At 34.7% G+C, this 10007-nt stretch overlaps 1 pseudogene; it reads right to left on the minus strand.

Moving 5' to 3' along the window:
- Positions 1-6402: 6402 nt before the first annotated feature.
- On the minus strand, positions 6403-10007 carry LOC109182858 (annotated as a pseudogene).

A 10007-nucleotide genomic window follows, 5' to 3' on the forward strand; every position in this document is an offset into this window, starting at 1 on the left:
TCTTTATTATCCCTTTATAGGACAATGGGGGTAATATAGGACAATGAGGGTAATATAGTACAATCAGTTTTAGAACTTGGCATTATGGGGATACAAGAATAATAGTCAGTACCCAAGTAGCCCATTATATATTAGTTTGTTTAAGTATCTAATCAAAATCATATATTGGCTAATTGGTATATAAAAATTTCTTCAAGAAAAATTATGGAGAAAAAGGGAGGATCATCTTGTTCATTCATCCACACTTCCCATTACAACAATATCTCTATATATAATATAAAGGTAATAGTGAATAATGAATACACATAAATGATAATTATAACTATTACAACGGTTCCAATTGAATAATAATGTCCACCATAATAATTTGTTTATAACAATCTTTAAATTAACTAATTTCATGCAATTTGTTTAATTTACTGATTTTTCTAATTTTTAACCGCTTACCCTTTCATTTAGGATGCAAGGCATTTTTTTTTAAAAAAAAATATTTTTAAATTAATTTTTTAATGCTTAACAAATAAAAATAAAAATGATTTAATTTCCTAATTTGTTTAAAGTTGATGATGATTTTCGATTTAAAATTCACGTTCATGGCTAGGATACAAAACTAGTAATTGAACGGTTGGTATATATACGTTTGGTAGTAATTGAATTGTTTTAATACTATACATTAGTAGTATTATTGTTAGATGAAAAAAGTAGAACATATTAAGCACATCTAATTAAATAAAACATTTAAAGTTCTTGTCACTATATCAACATCAATATCCACAATAACCGTTCCAAAATAGTTAGAATATAATATATTACGCCATCATAGCAATAAGACCATTTCTAAATGTATAACAAAACACAAAAAGGTTGCATTCAACATTCAAACTCCAAAATACTTTTCATAAGATACTAATCATCCTAAGTCCTAATGAGCATCTAATATTCTAGCAATATTATACACATAAAATTTGCACTTCAATATTATAGCATTCTGACATTTTCAACAAAAAATCTGCACTTTAAATATGAACTTCACAGTGTGCTCCTAGCCACAACACCTGTGTTCTTTCTTCTCCGATAAATTACATGTTCTTCTGGTTGTGCCGGCTACATAATACAATGAATAAATCAATTTCCAAACATGTTTAGGTCATTCCAAACATGTTTAGGTCATAACAATCATATTATAATATTAGAATGCTTAGTTGAAATATTTCATAAAAAATGACTTTACATTAAATATGACTGCTTCAGTATTAGGATTTGTGTAAATACCCAATCCACCACCAGAAGATCTAGAAGTCATAATCTTGCCTAGTCTTGACATCTTTCCAATAGGAGGCTCATTAGGCTCACGAGTTCTTTTCTTCTTTGACCTACCCGTCATCGTCCTCAGTACAGGGGCTTGATTTCTTCAACATTAGTTTTAGGGCAACTAAGTTCTCCATTCAAAGGTTGAATTGTGTAGCTATAGATTTTTTTGTAAACTTCTTTGGAGTAGCAATCATTAATGAATTCTTCTGGGTCTCTACCCTTATCAAAAATTGCACACAAAGCATGAGGGCGGGGTATACTAGTTAAATCCCAACTTCTACATGAACAACTTCTTCCTTGTAACTTAACTTTAAATTGTTGTCTCCCTTTCTTCATCTCAAAACCATCATCTCCATTGAAATCAACATGCCACCCAATGCTCTCCATTATGTTTGCATTAAGTTTGTTCCTCACTCTTGGTCCAAAGTTCCATGACCATTTCTCCAAAGCTTGTCTTTTGGTTGCAATTCTTGTCATCATGGCAACTCTTATATCCTTTAACAATGGGATGATTGACTTTGACCTTGCTTTGACAATTGTTCCATTGAATGCTTCACACATATTATTGTCAATTGAATCACACTTTGATTCTAGCCTAATGAATGCCTTACACCAATATTTAGCAGGATAATTCGACAAATCATCTCTAGCTTGGACATCCTTCTTCCCAATTGCTCAATCATGAACTTGAATTGGTCCTCAGTTGTTGAGTTAGCACACATCCAAAATAGCATCTTTAACACATTGTCTATATGTTTCTTGCTCCAATTTGCATGGATATGGCTAGCGCAATTTCTACGCTCTGCATTAGGAAGCAATTGTTGAAAGACCCTAATTGTATTATCGTGTGCAGTTCGATGACCTATTTGACCCTTATGTATGCAAGAGGAACGATAAGCGTAGTGGTTTTATTCAGTGGAAAAATAAGAAAAGTGAAAATTTGATGCAGAAAAGTTGGAGAAAAAATATTTAATGAAGAACCAAAGTTGTAAAAATTATTTCGAGTTGAATTTATTAGAAAGAAAAAATGTCAAATAGGTCAGTAAACTTATCGTTTAACTGAGTCACTAAACTTAAAAAGTGTTTAATTAAATCATTAAACAAGTAAAAGATGTGCAATTGAGACACTTTTTCAAAATTTTCAAGTAAATTTTGATTATATTACTTTACAAAGGAAAAATGTACAAATAGGTTATTAAATTATTTGGAAAATAACAATTAAGTTATCAAACTCAAATAAGCTTCAAAATCATCAACGAACTCGGCAAAAAATCAGAACAACTTGTATATGTTGCAGTTGCATCAAAGGGTTCTAACATCGTGACCTTGGGGCTTTGAAGACTAAATATTTATTTGTATGCACCTCCAACCAGGGAACCAACCATTAAGGGTACTACTGCTCAACCGAGTGGAATTCTAGATTTAAGTGTATGACATGTCTTGTGATTTCTTTTCAAAGCTCATCACTTAACATGTTGGAAACTATATAGTAACTTTCATCTCACTCTAGTGATCCTAATAATTTTGAGGGAGGACAGCATAGTTGTGTATTAGGGTAGCTTTGAACATGGATGCTCTGTTTAAGAGAAAGATGAAGATAAAAATAAAAATACAATAACAGCAGCAACAACAACAATAATAATAATAACGCCTGTTTGGTTGGGCGTAATTTGGCTGTAATTGAATTGCAATTAAGTGGAAGTCACAATTACGCCGTTTGGTTGGAGGGAATTGCAATTCCACAGAATTGCAATTCCCTCCTTTTGCTGAATTGCAATTCATGGGCACCCCCCTATAAATTGCAATTCGATGGTTGTGGGAAAAGGAAAAAGGGATGAAATGACAAAAGTACCCTTAATTATTACTACTATTATTATTACACAATGACATTTTAGTCTTTATATCACTTCTTTCATTCCCTATCCAATAATTCTATTCATCACTACCAAACAATGTAATTTGAATTCCTACTTTATTCCCACCTTATTCTTTTCCCACCGAATTGCAATTCTTTTCCACCCTAATTTCTTACTCGCAACCAAACGCCCTGTTAAGGAGAGGGCATTATTGTTGTCTATCTAAACCCTATCTAAAGCGTAGAAGAGGCGATGTCAGTACACACCTGAATCAGAAAGGTCTATACTTTGTCTCGATCATATCATATAGTTCAAAAAACTTGTGTTCGATGAGTCCTATTTCATAGACACGCCCTTCCCCATGCGTATGATAAGCTACAATTATCTTGGCTTAGGTAATTCATGGATAGTTCGTGAAGTGGTGGATCTTGTGTTTAAGAAGCAACTAATTTTTATGTTTCTTATAGAGACTAAAGTTAGTAGGATGCACGTTAAAAGAATGAAGATCTGATTGGAGTATGTAAACTTATTTTATATTGACACGGTAGGTTTGAGTGGGAGCTTGGGGATATTATGGAGGGATAAAAATGTTGCTAATTTAATAAGTTTTTCAAGGAACCATGTTGATGTTGCTGCAATTCTTTTAGGCTTCCCTCAAGAGAACATTACGGGTTTTTATGTTTTTCTTGAGAGGCATCAGTGTCAACAATCATGGAACTCATTGAAGATTCCTAAACACAAATTCAATCTCCTCTTGGTAGTCATTAGAGGTTTCAACAATCTCATTAGGCGGTGTTGAGGACAACTAAAGGTCTGGAGATCCACTTCAAATAAGAGAATGCCAATTACTCGTTGGAGTGAAAAAATACAAGAGGTCATGAATGGACTAATCCATACACTGATGACACCAAACCACTTGATGGGCTTCACAAGGAAGATATCATGATGGGCTTCACAAGGAAGATGCCAAGTGGTTCAATTGCTTAACATTGCATCTAGAGGCCTTAGATATTGCCATTTAAATACCAACAAAAAATAAAGGATTAACAAGAGTTTTTGAAAACAAATTTGGTGAAGGAATGTGTCAGGCTGGTTGTGCATGAATTGAACATGTTAGTCTAAAAATAAGTGGAAAAATCATTTAAATGGTCCAAATTTCATGGCTTAGCTTGGGAGAAGTCAAAATAAACTGAAATCAAGTCACACGGGTAAAATTAGAGCACATTTACTTCAAATTAGTTGAGACTCTTTGTTAATTTTTATTACAAGTTTAGGAGTAGAACTCTCTTTTTGAACATGTATACGCTATTTTAAAAGGCTAAAGACCTCATTTTTACATGGATTATTGAAATTCAAAAGAAATGAGTGCACCAAAAAAAAAAAAAAAAAGATGAGCAAAAGAATAAACAAAATTTCTTTTGTACTGGAAAAAAAAAGTGAAAAAAGTTTTAAGAGATGGATGACTTATTTACTTGATACTTTTTAAAGAAACTAACTTTGAAAACACTAGTCTTGAACATTTGTCCAAGAAAGATACCAAGTGGGTCAATTGCTTAACTTTGCATTTCGATACCTTAGACACTGTCATTTAAATACCAACAAAAAATAAAGCCTCAAATAGAGTTTTTGAAGACCAATTTGGTGAAGGAATGTGCCATGCTAGTTGTGCTTGAATTGAAACAACATGTTGGCCTAAAAACAAGCAGGAAAATCATTTAAAGGGTTCAAATTTCATTGCTTAACTTAGGAGAAGTCAAAAGAAACTAAAACCAAGTCACACGGGCATATTAAGCATATTTACTTCAAATTTAATAGTTGAGGCTCTTTGTTATTTCTCTTACAAGTTTAGGAGTATAAATCTCTTTTTGAGCGTGTATAGCCTATTTTAAAGAGCTAAAGACCTCATTTTTACATTGATTACTGAAGTTGAATTCATTTGGATATGTGTTGCACATTCCATGTCATTTCTAGCATTCTAGGAGGAATTTATGGCTTATTGAGGATATCACCCTTCTTGTGACATCCCAATTGACTTTATCACCTTTCAACCGAATTTGGCGGCTTCCCTACTCATCCATACACATCCTCCATCCATTTCCCAAACCCCACTTCAACCAAAATCCACCTAAAGTAGCCCGTATACTTCAAGAAATCAATTCGACAAAAATTTGAAAAATGGAGCGTGACCTGTGTTCTAGAGTTCTTGACCGTGAATCAAATATCAAGCCAGGAAATCTAAGGCAATTTGAGAATAGAGGTTTGCATGCTCACCCCCAGTCATTATTCCATAGTTTTAATTAAACTTTAAAAAACTGCAGTCTCGACAATTTGGGGATGTTGGGCTATCCATTCACTTGGGAATATGGTAATGGCTCTAAAAGCTAGGTAGAGGAAGAGTTGGGTCATATTATGATATTTGTCGGCTAAAGTTTAAAATTTTTACACTACTTTATAAATGGTGTTGAATTTCTAATTTCTTAGTCTTATAATTTTTTAAAAGTAATCTCATAATTTCTTATAGAGTTGGCTACAAAAAATTATGAATTAACAAACGTTTCTTCATGTTATCATTCATTTAACATAAATATTGGCAACCACAATCGATTACCAATTGTTAAAGAGAATAGACAGTGTAATGTAACTTAATTCATTTTTCACACTCAATTTAATACTATCAAAGTTGAATATTATTAAATTAAATAATAATACTAGTTAGAGAGAGGGCTAAATTCAGGCATAACAATAAATCAGTGGACTAGCAAATATTGATATCAGAAGGGCAGGTTACAGATTTGCGTGTAGTTTTAACTAAATGAGTAAGAAATATGAACAAATTACATAGGAACCATCACCAATGAAGTTCAAACTAACAAACAAAACCAAAATTAAAAAAATGCATTATATAATTCTAACTAAATCAACAAAAATAAAATCAAACAAATCCATCTTATTATATATACATATTACATATATATGAAACACACATGGAACCTCCTAAGCCTATACATATTACATATCCAAAGTCGCGTTGCAACAATTAAGCTGACAATAGACTTTGTCCTCCATACAATTCTGACTTCTAAGCTATTTTTAACCTAGTAGACTTTCAAATTATATTGTGTTATTACTTGTATTTCAGATAAAAATTATGCAACAATTTACTTGAGACAACCAATTACAACAGCAATAAATGTATGTGTTTTAGGAATTGAAAGAATATATTTCTATCACTGGATTAGATTAAAAAGAACTTTAAATTTCTGGTTTCAAGACTAAGATTTTAGGCCTTCTAGGTCAGTATTTAGTTTCATAATAATCATGGAAAAAAGATTTAGTAACCAGAACTGTAGAAGTAGAAAATCTGCCGGTTCCGTATAGAACAAACAACAGAGAAATTTCAACAGCAGCAGCAAAGCAACAATATTAGACCCGTGCTCTTCTGCACTGCCATATTTATGCCTTGCTCTCAATGGCTTCTGCCTCCTGGGAGGTCGGTTTCTGCTAGACAACAAAGATGACTCAATTCAAGCTAAGAATCTTAGCAAATTTACTTAACAGAGGTAAACCCACATAAGCCAAGGACATAATACTTACATTTGAACTGAATGGTTCCAGCTTATTCAACTTGGCAAACATGTTTCCGTAGAATTTGGCATCCTTCTTATTGTATTCTTTTACCTTTTCTTTGAGAACCTTATATTCAAGTTTCACCTCCCTTTACCAAAAGGGAAAAATAATCAGATTCATATCATGGCTAACAGAGTAGTAAGAGAGGGAAACAAGAGTTCTACTACATGTACTCCCAAATCTTACTCCCTAATGTGGCAGGCTCTGATGAGCTATTTTTTTCATGTGGGTCCCAATACAAGTGTCTACATCAGATTTTGTGTGTGGGAGTATAAAGTGGGAGTACACAGTATATTTCAGGAAACAATTATACAATACCTGTTGTCAGGATCAATTTCAAGAGCTTTCTTGATATCAAACTCAGCCAGATCAAAATCAGCCATGTGCATATATGCTTGAGCTCTGCGGTAGAGTGCTTTAACATTAGTACTCTCTAGTTCAAGCACCTGCACAGCACATTCCCCAAAAATTTATTACCTGACTGACATAGACATTAAAAACAAGTTGAAGCAATAGGGTACAAATTAAACAAAAGCAACAACCTTAGTACACAGTTTCTCAGCCTCCTTGTAATCTTTCAATTTCAACTTGCATGCTGCATTATTTAGGTTGCAGGAGACCTTCAAGGCCCTAGATTGTTTCTTCTCCTCCTCACTAAAGGAAGTATCATATTCAACAAATTTAACACCCTACAAAGGCCCATCACAACCAAAACGACTGAGTACCCCCAGTGTCATACTATCACAAAGACCACATAAAAGAAAAAGAAGGCATGTACCTTCTCATATCTCTTTGAAGCTCTTCCATATTTGCCTGCCTTGAACAGTACATTTCCTTCTTCCTTCTTTTTGCCCGCAGCCTCAATCTTCTCCTGGGTGTTCATATCCCATGATTCTTTTTCCTAAAAGCCACCATGTAGCTCAATTAGAAGATGAATCCTAATTTACCCCCAAAAGAAAGCAGGAAATCGTTTAGTATACCTTGACAAAAGAAACAAGTTCAATTTCATAAGACACGGTGGAATTGGGAGGAACCACAGCTAACTCCTGCTTTGACGCAGATGAACCAAAAGCATATTCTGGTGCAACAGTCAACAATGCGGCTTCACCCTTCTTCATTGTTAGCACAGCCCTGTCCAGGCCATCAATAACTTGATCTGTTCAAGGCAAAACAAAGTTGGGCAAGAACATAAGCAATCTAAGATGGTGCAATTATAAGGAAAGCACGTCTAAAGCAAGAACTCATATTAGCAAAAGTACACACCCTCATCCGTCCTGAACTCAAATAGTCCATCTTCATCATCTCCATCATGACCTTTGTTGATGAAGATAGTGCCATCTTGCAGCTTCCCAATTAATTTCACTGCCAGCAGAAGATTAGAAGCTGTTAGAAACCGAATATGTAACAAATATATAGGCCATTTTAATTTCCTTAACACTAACACTTCACAACAGCTCCTTCATTTGGACGCTCATATCCTTCCCCTTCCTTCAAGATCTTTTTAATGATTTTCCTATCATCGGTGACATTTGTCACGGTCTTCCAAGAAACTAACTCCAAATTAATTAGTAGTGTTGCATTAGGGGGAATAGCTCCTACTTCACCAGAGGTTGGCATTCCCTTCTCACCAAACCCATCTGCATCAACAAGAATGTATAAGTAAATATCAAAAACAATCCAATGCAGTGATATGACCACTTAGCCGGTCAAACTGCTTACATTGAGGCTTCACTGTTAACTGCACCTTCTCTCCTTTCTTCATGGTTTTAACAGCCTTGGCAAGTGCGGGGCAAAAATGACCTATTTAAAAATATTTGCTTTTATCAGAGAAAACAGTTTGCTTTACTAGATGTATATGTTGTATGAAACTATATCTACTCAAGCATAAAAAAATAACCTGAGGCATACCTTCTTGAACAGTGAACTCCACTACATCTGATTTGGCAACTAATGTTCCATCTTCAAGTCGAGCCACATACTTGACTGAGTAATAATAATTTTTATAAAGTGCTTATTACTTCTCAGAAAAGAAGGAAGCAAAACACACTAGGCATGGTTTATTACAAACAAAAGTTTGACTACACACCTGAAACCTCATCAAGGTCCTTAGGATTTTCCCATTTCTCTCCCTCAGCAAGAACCTTCTTAAAAATTCCACCATCCTTGCAAATATCCTTAACGCTTACCCAGGAAAGCAATTCCACATCAAACTGGAGAGTTGCATTTGGAGGAATGGTAGGGGGGAACCAGACTCACCATAGGCAAGATCCGGAGGGATAGTGAAGATGCAAGATTCACCCTTCTTCATTGTTTTGATGCCTTGATCCCATCCCTTGATTACTTGACCCGTTTAAGAAAGAATGATCACCAATCAAAACCAATATCATCATTGGCTGAAAATCTTACAAAAGAAAATAGTTCCTAGTCCTCAATTATCAAGTACAAATGTAAGAGGGAAACCAAAAGACTTCCTCACCCGCACAATGAGAGACCAATTGGAAAAAAGGGAAAGAAATACTTAAAGTTTTTCATGAAAGTTCAAAGCTCGAGTGTGCGGATTGAAAAAAATAGACCATATATTTATAGTGGTACTCCCCAACATACAAATTGCTTCCCCATTACTTCAGCTGCGATCATCATACGACAAACACACAGAAATAAACCAGAAATACATGACCGCATCAAATCCGTAAGTTTACCATTAAAATTTCAAATTCCCATCATGTCATCGCGTCATAACTTAAGAACACCGGTAGCATGCAACTCAGACTGAGTTAAATAAATTCCGAAAATATGCAAGCTTTTCGAAAATGTACATTAATTCGGTAACTAGAAAGAATAGTTCATGAACCTTTACTGACCTTGACCAAGAGTGAACTTAAACGGAGTCCCCCTATCTCTACTCGAGTCAAACTTAGTTCCGTCGAGCAGCGTCCCAGTGTAATTAACTGAAAATCAATCCAAATATTCAATGAATACCAGCAAAAATTACAGTCGCTAAAGAACAAGCCGTGTTAGAATAATACCTTCCACTTCGTCGCCAGGCTCAGGAGTCTCCCAGCCTGCACCTTCTTTAACAAGCTTCTTCTTCAAGCCTTGGTTTCCGATTTCCTTTTCCTCTCCGACCTTCATTATCGGATTTTCGTCCGGCAGATCAAAATCATCCATCCCTGCGGGCGGAATATCAAAATCCTCCATTATCGAGGAAGGCAG

Source organism: Ipomoea nil, unplaced genomic scaffold (genome assembly GCF_001879475.1).
Source record: "Ipomoea nil cultivar Tokyo-kokei standard unplaced genomic scaffold, Asagao_1.1 scaffold1074, whole genome shotgun sequence".
Classification (NCBI taxonomy): domain Eukaryota; kingdom Viridiplantae; phylum Streptophyta; class Magnoliopsida; order Solanales; family Convolvulaceae; genus Ipomoea; species Ipomoea nil.